The sequence below is a fragment of the Otolemur garnettii genome, unplaced genomic scaffold (genome assembly GCF_000181295.1).
Source record: "Otolemur garnettii isolate 467f Iridium unplaced genomic scaffold, OtoGar3 scaffold00006, whole genome shotgun sequence".
NCBI lineage: Eukaryota > Metazoa > Chordata > Mammalia > Primates > Galagidae > Otolemur > Otolemur garnettii.
This window is the reverse complement of record NW_003852401.1, coordinates 18,199,191-18,208,837: the sequence shown is the minus strand read 5'-3', so window position 1 is coordinate 18,208,837 and position 9,647 is coordinate 18,199,191. Positions and strand designations below refer to the sequence as shown.

General features: G+C 41.7%; 1 protein-coding gene across 13 annotated transcripts in view; it reads right to left on the bottom strand.

Annotated features, from left to right (window-relative positions):
* PTPRD (protein tyrosine phosphatase, receptor type D) overlaps positions 1-9,647 on the bottom strand; it is a 2,156,277-nt gene that overhangs the window by 516,674 nt on the left and 1,629,956 nt on the right. The gene's annotated exons all lie outside the window — the stretch shown is intronic.

The following is a 9,647-nucleotide window of genomic DNA, read 5'->3' as shown; positions in this document are numbered from 1 at the left end:
CTCCTCTCCTCCCTCCGCCTCTCCCGATTCCTTCTTCCTGCTGCTGCTGCTTTTAAAGCGGATTCTTTGGCCACAAATAGCAACTCGGCTGCCCCCCTCAGTGCCTCCCTCCCCTTCTTCTCTTCTTCCCCCCAAAAGTGAAGCGCACGCGAGGTAACCAGAAACTGAGGCTCGCAGGGGAGAGGGGGGAACGGCTGGGGGGGAGAGGCGACGCCTGGACCGGGGCCCAGGAAGAGTCAAGGGCCAGGAGGCGGGGTAGCAGCCCAAGCCAGCCCAGTCCTCGGACCCGGCGTGAGTCGGGTGGTTACGGTCGCGGACGAGGTGGGTTGGTGGGGAAATTAAATGGAAAAGCTCAAGAAAGTAATGGAAAAGGCTTCTCTCTTTGTTTCCTTGTCTGGGTGATTTCTAAAATCCTCGTAACGTGCTGGGGATCCCACGGAATCGCTGTGCCCCAGCGCTGGGGGATCGTGTGTGAACGTTGCCTGCGCGTGAGTGTGAGTGTGGGAGCGTCCGGGCACCGGCAGAGCCGGGCCGCTGCGCCCGCTGGCAAAGCTCTGAATCTGGATCACTGACCCACTGAGAGGGCCGGGGAGCTGGATGAAGGAGGGGTAGGCAGGAAAGCTGGGCGAAGGAGGCACCCCCCCCACACACACACACACACACTCTCTCATTCGCAGAGGAGGGGGCGGGGTGACGTCACCCCCCAGCATCCATCCACCAGACCAGAAAAGACCCTCCCCAACAGATCCACTCATCTCCTAAGATGCACACCCGGGCGCTTCCTGCTCTAAGTCCCAGCGCAAAGGACGGGGGAAAAAATTGCTGGTCGCGCCCTATTCAAAGCAGTGAAAACATGAGGAGCCCGCGTTGATGAGGCACACTTTGTGTGCGCCCCAGTTCACCTTGGCAGCCTTCTTCGGGATGCTTGCAGGATCCACTTCGGAGGCGGGAGGAAGAAAGGGAAGTATTGAATGAAAATCGTAGTGTCATAACTTGTTTTGCTTTCAGGCTACTTCGTTTTATGATGTTAGAAACAAGGGGTGCCCCAGTTTCTCTGAAGGACACCTCAACACCCTCTCCCTGGATAGGCACCCAGTTGTGGGGCTACACAGTCTTCACCCACCAACCCAAGGTGGTGAACGTGGCAGTGTGGATTGTTAGCCAGGAGATGCATTTCGACCTTCTTCACTATTCCTAGGATCTCTAGCACGTGTGGAAAAAGTCAACAGCTGGAGGCCACCTTGGCAATTGGCCCATTACAATTTATTAAAAACTCAGAATGCTTAAAAAAAAAAAGACAGCCAGGGCCACCGGCCACCTGCATTGCTCTTTCTGTGTTCAGGCTGGCATGTACACACAATACTTATTCCCGGGGACTCCACGCTGTCTTTGAAAGAGCAAAGGTAAGCACCCGCTAGATTTGACCTAATGATCCGGCGCCCTGACCACCTTCTCAGCCTGCCCATTTGTTCCCACCGTGTGCCTGCTGTGCTCCTGAAAGGCCCTGAAGGATGGTCAGTAATCCTCTGCCCATAGACTCCAAAAAGAAGTCACATATTTTTGAAAGAAGTCCTTGTAAATGAAGTTTCGTTTTCTAGCAATTGGGAGGTGGTGAAGGAACATCCTGGCATGAGTCTGTTGTTTTGCTTGTTTTTGTTTTTATGGTTAGCCTCAAAGTGAAAAATCAACTCTATTCCTGTGCAAGCCATCAAGCCAGGTGTACCCTCCACTCTTTCTGATGACACGAGATGCTGAAAGGCTGAGCAGAAGTGATGGACGCCTGCTCCCTGCACCCTGAGGATAGATCCAGAAAGCTGAGCCTCCCCCGGATCCACACCCCTTCTTGGCTTTGTCCTTACCACCTCTTCCCTCATGAACCTGTGATTGAGCTTTTCTCATCCAGCTGGATATTAGTAACAAATGGAATGTTTTAAAACCCTTAATAATACCTTGCTTATGTCTGTGGTAAAGAGAAACAGCTACCTCTGCCTGCAGATCTGACCTCATTTAAGAAGAACCCAGATGGGAAATCTGACTAGTATCTTGGAGTCTAGTTGAGGAAATAACACCTTACCCCATTGATAGCAAGTTCGAATACCCAGAAAACTCAGCAATGAGCAGGTGGAAAGGAGAACCGGAAATCAGAACAGACAGAGGACCGTATAAATGAATGACTTAACTTTTCTGACACTATCAGCCAAAAATCCTGGAGAAAGAAGTAGGGATGGGATGAGGGGATTAGAGAGCCTGGGTTATTATTAAACAAAGGAGACTGATAATTATTTAGGGTGCTGCTGCTGTGCACGTCCCAGTAGTAGTGGGAGTTAAGACTCAGCCCCCTACACATGTATTAATACATGCAGAGAAGACTTACAACAACATAGCACCCTAATGCTGGGTATCAACATAACCTCTGGACTGATGTTTTCCATTTGTAAATATCATGTTAAAGAACATCAGCGATGGGGTTAATCCTTTGTTGAAATCACCTCATGGGGGGGGGGGTAAACTGAGTGCCTGAGAGTTTATGGTCAGCTGTTTGGGGTCAGAAGCAGGACAAGAACCCAGATATCAAGACCTAGTACTACCATCCCACCAACTGTTCATCATTACCTCCAAGTTCTGGATCAAGGAAGCTAGTTCCTCACTTATCAATAAGAAATAAACATAGAAATATTTTAAAATTGCACGTGAATGAAGGGAAGTGAAGCAGAGGGACTAGACATTTTCTTAGTCCCCTTCCAGCTCTCACATTCTGTGATGAATAGCACACAAGGAGCTTTGCTATAGCACAACCCCCCCTAGTGCATAATTCAGCAAACGATGAGTATGACTCTGTTCTGGACCCCATCCAGAGGATTTAGTTCCTAGAAGTACTCGAAAGATTTTATTCTCATTTATCATGAAGCATCCTAAAAGAAGGCTAAAAATAAGCATGCACACAATCACAGCGATCAGTTATTACACATGTATGGTGCACTAAGCATCCTGCTAAGCACGTTGTCACATCCCACCATTTTTCAAAAGGCAGACTATGACCTTAACATGGTTGTGAATCTGGCGGGTCGTGAACAATTTTTAAGTGAAAGAAAAGAAAGAACAAAAATCAGAGTACATTAGATACACTAAATGTTGTTTTGCAAAACTTATACTTTGATCATGTGGCTAGTAATTGATTAAAAGAAAATTTTGAATGCCACACTCTCATCTCTCCAATCAAGACAATTGGCTTGCTGGTTAAGCATTACTAGCACTATTGTATAAGTGAGAAAGTAGGATCAGAGAAAAGAAGTAATTTGCCCGAGCCAACAGTTCGTGAGTGAGCAAGCTAGAATTTGGAACCCAGGTCCGTGTGACTTCACATCCAATATTTTTACTTCTATATTGATGATAAATTATTAGCCACGATATGGAATAAATTGTTGCTACTCATGTTTTCCTTGGGAAGACTGCAATGGTTTTTATTAAATCCAGCTGGTCTAGAGAAGAAGAGAATAGATTCAAGGGACGTGTTCTGAAGATAGTAAAGAATTTCATGAAACACTAAAACTAACACGTGAGACCTTTTTCAACAGGTGCTAGGTTATGTCTCACATACTTTCTTAATTTGCTGGTTTGTGCAGAAATGAAATAATAATAGTTTTAATCCTCATACAACTTAGATATTCACATTTACAACTATTAAAATGTATTATTTGAGCATGTGTTTCAGATTTAATTTAGAAATTTAATTCAGAAGCTTATTTTTCCCAAACCCAGAACTGGTGCCTGAGCAACATAAAAGGAATAGGAGACAGTCTCAAAACTGAACAATATTTAAATTCACTTGGGCACATAAGATACAGAATCAGTAACCAGACAGCACTATAATTCAACTTCCACCGTGAAGGGGACAGTAACTAAGGTTCCATGCTGTTTTTTGACCCGTGTAGTCCTTTGGATTCTATCAGTACCATTGCACCTACCGGTGGTGGTGCTCCCATTCCTTAGATTTGTAAGCTCAAACTCAGAGCCAAGAGATATTGAAATGGGTATCTGATCCTCCAGAATTCCTCTACTCAAAGGCTCTGTGCAGACTGGTGGGCTGCCAGTAGACAAAGAAGTGGTCAGCGATTCTGAAGCCTGATAAGCAAACATTCACACTTTTTTGCATCTAAACGAAATACTTTCCTTTTTCTTCAAGGTAGCAGCTCTTGTTGCTGTCAGGCAGCACAGTCCTCTTTAAGAAAAGAAATCCACATCTTTCTCTAAAGAAAGGCCTGGAAAAGCCAGACCTTCTCCCCTGGCTGCTCAGTTCAGCTGCCGCATTTCACCCTCACCTGCAGTGTGTAGAGGACGTTATGGTACGATGCTATTTTCTATTGGCTCCGCTACTGGAGATTACAGCATGAGACTGTGACAAATGGATATTCCCATTAAATTCTTTAGTAGAGTGGGGCATTCCATTAACCATTGGCACTATCCCAACCCAAGTGAAACACTGGGTCATTTTTTTCCTTGTGAGCAAGAAGTGAAGGGGGAAAACAAAGGATATACTTTAATTACCTTTTCTATTTTTTTTGGTTGCATGCATTATGATAGCCGTATATTACAATTATTTATAATTAATATATGACAAGCTGTCAGCTAAAATTTAACAGGTGATTTGTCAAGAAGCGCCATTAATGCATGCACTAAGCAGCAGATTTCAGTGTTTCCTAACAATAAAACTGTGTCTTGGTTTTCTTTTTTAATTCTATTAACTTAAACATTCAGAGGCCAACTATCTTTACATATTTACAGCATCTTTTAAAGATACAACGATTGCTCACATAAATGGGTGCATTTTTAGGTGTGCAAAATATGAACATATTTTTGTCACCTTGACCCTGAAGTACTAAATGTTTTAACCGAGAAGACCAATCACCTGGTGTTTATTTTTAAGCTTTAACTTTTATCATTATTAATACATTTTTTAAATTATGCTTTTAGTATAAAGGCAGAGCTAACCGGAGAGGGGCGTATGTTCCATTTAGTTTGTATGTTACATAAGGGAATTGAGAAATGAAGGGATATTTTAAAATACAGAAAAAGATTAAGAAGTCACCAGAAAGCTAGTAATTAATCACTGAATGGAGGGGAAATCTACAGAGACCTAAAACTGATGAAACAGGCTCCATTTTGCTGAGCGGCACAAGAACGGGGCACAGAATGGAAATGAATCGCAGGTAGTTCTTGGGAGGGGCAGTGGGACTCTTTGAAAGCACGCAAGCCTTGGTTTTGATATCCAAATATCAAAGTCATTCGGGGACATAATCTGAAGACAGAGTTAAATTTTAAACTACAATTTTATTATTGGTTCTATGACCAACTAAAGTTTGCTGTGTTTTAAGAGAAAGATAGAAAGAGAAAGCAGCATTTGTTTAAGATTTCATTTGCACAGGCCTTACTCTTATCTTTCAGGACTAGGACATGCTGCAGGCTGTTAATGACTTGCAATCAACTACTGTAGAGGATGCTGAATCTCCTTAATGAAAGAATGTGCTTCAGGATTCAATGGTTAGGACAAGAGAAAAAAAAATGAGAGTGAAACAGAAGAAGCACAGCAGTTTTTCAAAGCTAATAAGACTTCAATGTCTACTAACCAAGTTCAGGTTTCCCATTTGCGGCAGGAAAGCACTAATACAGAGCCGTGACATTATTTTTAGAGGGTCTTTCTAACAGGATCTCAGAAAACAATTTTCGAAAACATACAGAAGTGAAAAACCACAGGTTGATTTTCACGTAACATGGAGTGTAACTCTATGCGGTTCAGGGATTTCAAATGACCAGTGACAAACCCGTCATTGCATCCTGGAGAGGGATCTCACTGGTTTCAGTTCTTAGTTCTAGTCCACAGCTGTGACTCCCCGTGGGTAGCTCTGAATGTTTCCCTGTGCATTCAGGAGCAGTTTTTATACAGTAAATACAGCAAAGACCTCAAGACTTTGTTTTTCAGCTGTTTTCTAGTCTTTTATCGATCTTTGTCTTATACTTATATACATGTCTCAACTTCAGTTAGGTCACGTCATTTCTACTTGGTGGACACCCTTAGTGTAATGTTCGGTTGGCTGTTTCAGGGCCGGAGTCACGTCTGATTAGAACCAAAAGCTCCTATCATAAAACTTTAAGCCTGATAGGTACTTCACAGATATTTGAGGAAGTAAGGCAAGGGAAAGATAAAGATAGGAAGAGAGAAAGAGGAAATGAATTGGTCGTCGATTGCCCATTTATATGGAACAACACTGCCCTTAGAAAGCTTCCTGCACTCTGTTCACTAAAGAGAGAGAATCTGCCCTGCTTTGGGGTTTTCCGTTTTCCCTTTTTCTTCTTATTTCCAATCTCTCTGGACTCTTATTGTATATATTTACACCCTATTAAATTCTCAACTTCTCTTTATATTACTGTCAACAAGCCCAGAACCTGGCCTACAAGCAGACCTCAAAAAAAAAAAAGTCTGCTGCAATGTACAGTAACATAGCTTAGATACCACCGTAGCTGGTTCACCGTTTCCTCCATACCGCCTCCTACTGGGCCTACACTGAAAATTATAATAACCTAGATTGTGCTCAAAGTCAAGCCTCATCAGTCACAACACACATCACGATATCATAAAGAATATAAACAGAATCTGAACAGGAGTGGATGCATTCATAGATACACAGAATTTTTGATCAAAATAATTACAAACTTTCATGTTTTCCTACAAGAAATCAAAATAAGATGATTAGTTCAATGGGAAAAACTTCTACATACTTTTAAGTGGTAGTGAAGTTTCCATTTTTATCTTGGTAGAGTCTATTAGTTGAGCAGAGCATTTGTTTGCTTACAAACATTATTTCCTATATGATCATATATTACTGCAAACCATCCTGATTTTCAAAATGCACTGGCCACATCTACAGAAGCACCAGTAACATAACCAAGTCCGGAAGAGATTTAAAAAGGCACCGAAAACTATTCTTTCCCACGTGCCTGATCCCTTTAAATCAGGCGTCCTCAAACTATGGCCCGTGGGCCACGTGCAGCCTGCCTAGGACATTTACCCAGCCCACTGGGTGTTTTTGCCCCTGCTGCCTGTCCTGCTTAGCAGCCGACTCATCCCGGGGCCAGCAGTCTGGCCCTCCAGCAGTCTGAGGGACAGTGAACTGGCTCCCTGTTCAAAAAGTTTGAGGACCCCTGCTTTAGTCTATTCATGTCAGGGCTTATTTGATGAGGGGAGCAGCACCACTCTGGCTTACCTTTGTGTGCTCAGTTCTTTAGGCTCTTGTTTTGTGTCCTTTCTCTCCCACCAAAAGCCCATCTTTCCAATGGGAATGTTTCCACTGTTCTCTGGACTAGTCCAATAACACTCTTCTGCCTATTCCTCAGTTCCCAATCTTTTCCCAAATCCATCCTCCACTGTGCTCCTCCATTAACTTTAATAAAAGGCAAACTTGATTATGTAATTCCCATGCTCAAACCAACAACTCAGCAGTTCACGAGTAAGTACATCCTTCATAACTATGAATGTTCTACTAGCATTTAAGGCCCACCACAAATGGAATGCTGCCTGAGCCCACTTTTCCATTCTAAATTTTTACCTCTTTACTACTAATATTCCAAACTCAAACATTGCCCAAATAGAACTGTGCAGTTTTCATATTCAGCCAGGAAGTTCTTTTGTGATCACCTATGTGTTGAATACCCACCCACCCCTTAAGGATCATCTCATTAAATAGTTTTTTCTTCCTGATTCTTTTACACAGAGATGAATATAACTTTCTTTGAAACCCCTGATTCTTTGGATTTCTCTTATGCTAAATATTCTACTGAAATCAGAAATTGGATACAAGATCCCAGAAAGCACTGATATGTAAGATGCATTTTATGACTAGTTTTATTGGTATCGATCCATTAATCAGAATTGTAAAATAAATATAAGCGTGGAGTACATGGAGTCACTGGAAATTTATGCAATCTAATGTCTAATTACATATTCAAAATTATCTAATTACACCTTAAAAATTCTTGTCCCAGGCAACTGTTTGGGAAAAGGACAAAACAATTCCAAAAATAGTGAGTTAAAAAAAAAAAAAAACCCAGTAAGAAGAACAAACAGTTTCTTTCTCCCTTTCCTTTTTTTAAACTCAGCTTTGTCCATTATCCATGCAAGGAGATGAGTCAACGTGGGACTGTTCACAGTCTTTGACCTGGAGAAGCACAAAAACGAATGAAGTCAGGGAGATGCTCGTCTCTGCCTTCCCTGAACAACGACGCCAGACACCAGACATCTATCTAGAAGCATCCGGAAAAGCATTTTGGCATTCATGCTTTTTGCTTCATTTCCTCCATCCGAGATATCTCTTACCTGGTGAATCCCAGGTTCTAAGAAATGTATTATCCTGTATCAAGTGGAGGTAAGAAGAAAGAAGATGCCTGTATTACTTTTTCTTTTTATTCCTGCTCCCACCATCCCATCCAAAAAAAAAACAGGCTGAATTATAAGACTAGATGTCAAAACTGCTCAATTTTGTTAGATCTATGCTGGGTAGAGAAAATTACAGCAAATACTGAAAGCTGTAATATTTCCTCGGTGACTCAATCCTACCTATGTCATTCATAACACACTTGCCTTTTATTAAAGTTATATTTATACTTGTTTTTCTCTTTCTCTCTGTCTGTGCCCCAACTCTCTACCTGTACATATATATGTTTCCAGATTGCAAAACCATAAAATCTTTATGGGACAGGACTGAGTCTTAATCTTTCATGTATTTCTTGTACGGTTGTAGAATCTCCTGTCCTAAGAGTATATAATAGAACCCCGTATCATTGAACTTTTCTTGAATTGAATAGAATTTTTGTTGAAATTAATGGAAATTCTAAGACCATGAGACACAAGACAATTATTAAAAAAATAAGACACAAACACATCCCAACTTTTTTAGTTTAATACATTTTATCATATTGTCTCCAGGGAGCATCCATGTATATATCAGATCAGAAGTCCAAATGCTTGGACTACTGAATCCCTAGAACGCTGGTTTACAACTCTGGCTATACATTAAAATCTATAAAAACTTTTAAAATATATATCCGGGGCACACTTATGCTGGGCTGAATTGGACTCTTTGGGAGTGGGGCTCTAGCATCTATATTTTTAAAAGCTTCCCCAGTGATTCAGATGCTTAGTCAAAGTTGGAGTAACCTCGCTTTACAGCTCTAGAAACCACAACTTGAAAGGCACTAGACCGATCGTCTTCAAAGTTTTTCCAGCTCTAAGACTTTTTCGCGAAAGTGCTTTCATTTTATAAGTGAAGAAAGGATGATCCTTTCATGGAATTTCATTTTTAAGTGGTAACTACAAAGGAAAAATAGTCCAAATTTCATATGTTCTTATGGTGTTTTTAGCATTTCCTATTGCTTAGTTTTCATGCCTGCCATTCACCCCCCTGCTCATTCATTCAGACCTCCACTGTGTGTGAGGCATGTGAACTATGTCAATTCATTCTAAGAATGTGGGCTGTGAGCAAGGCAGACATATTAAGGAAAAGTCTTTTATCCAAATACAATACTAACATCCCCTAATGATTTTTATTCTCTGCAGTCCAATTAAAAGAAGAAACCCCTTCAGACTAGCCTGCATT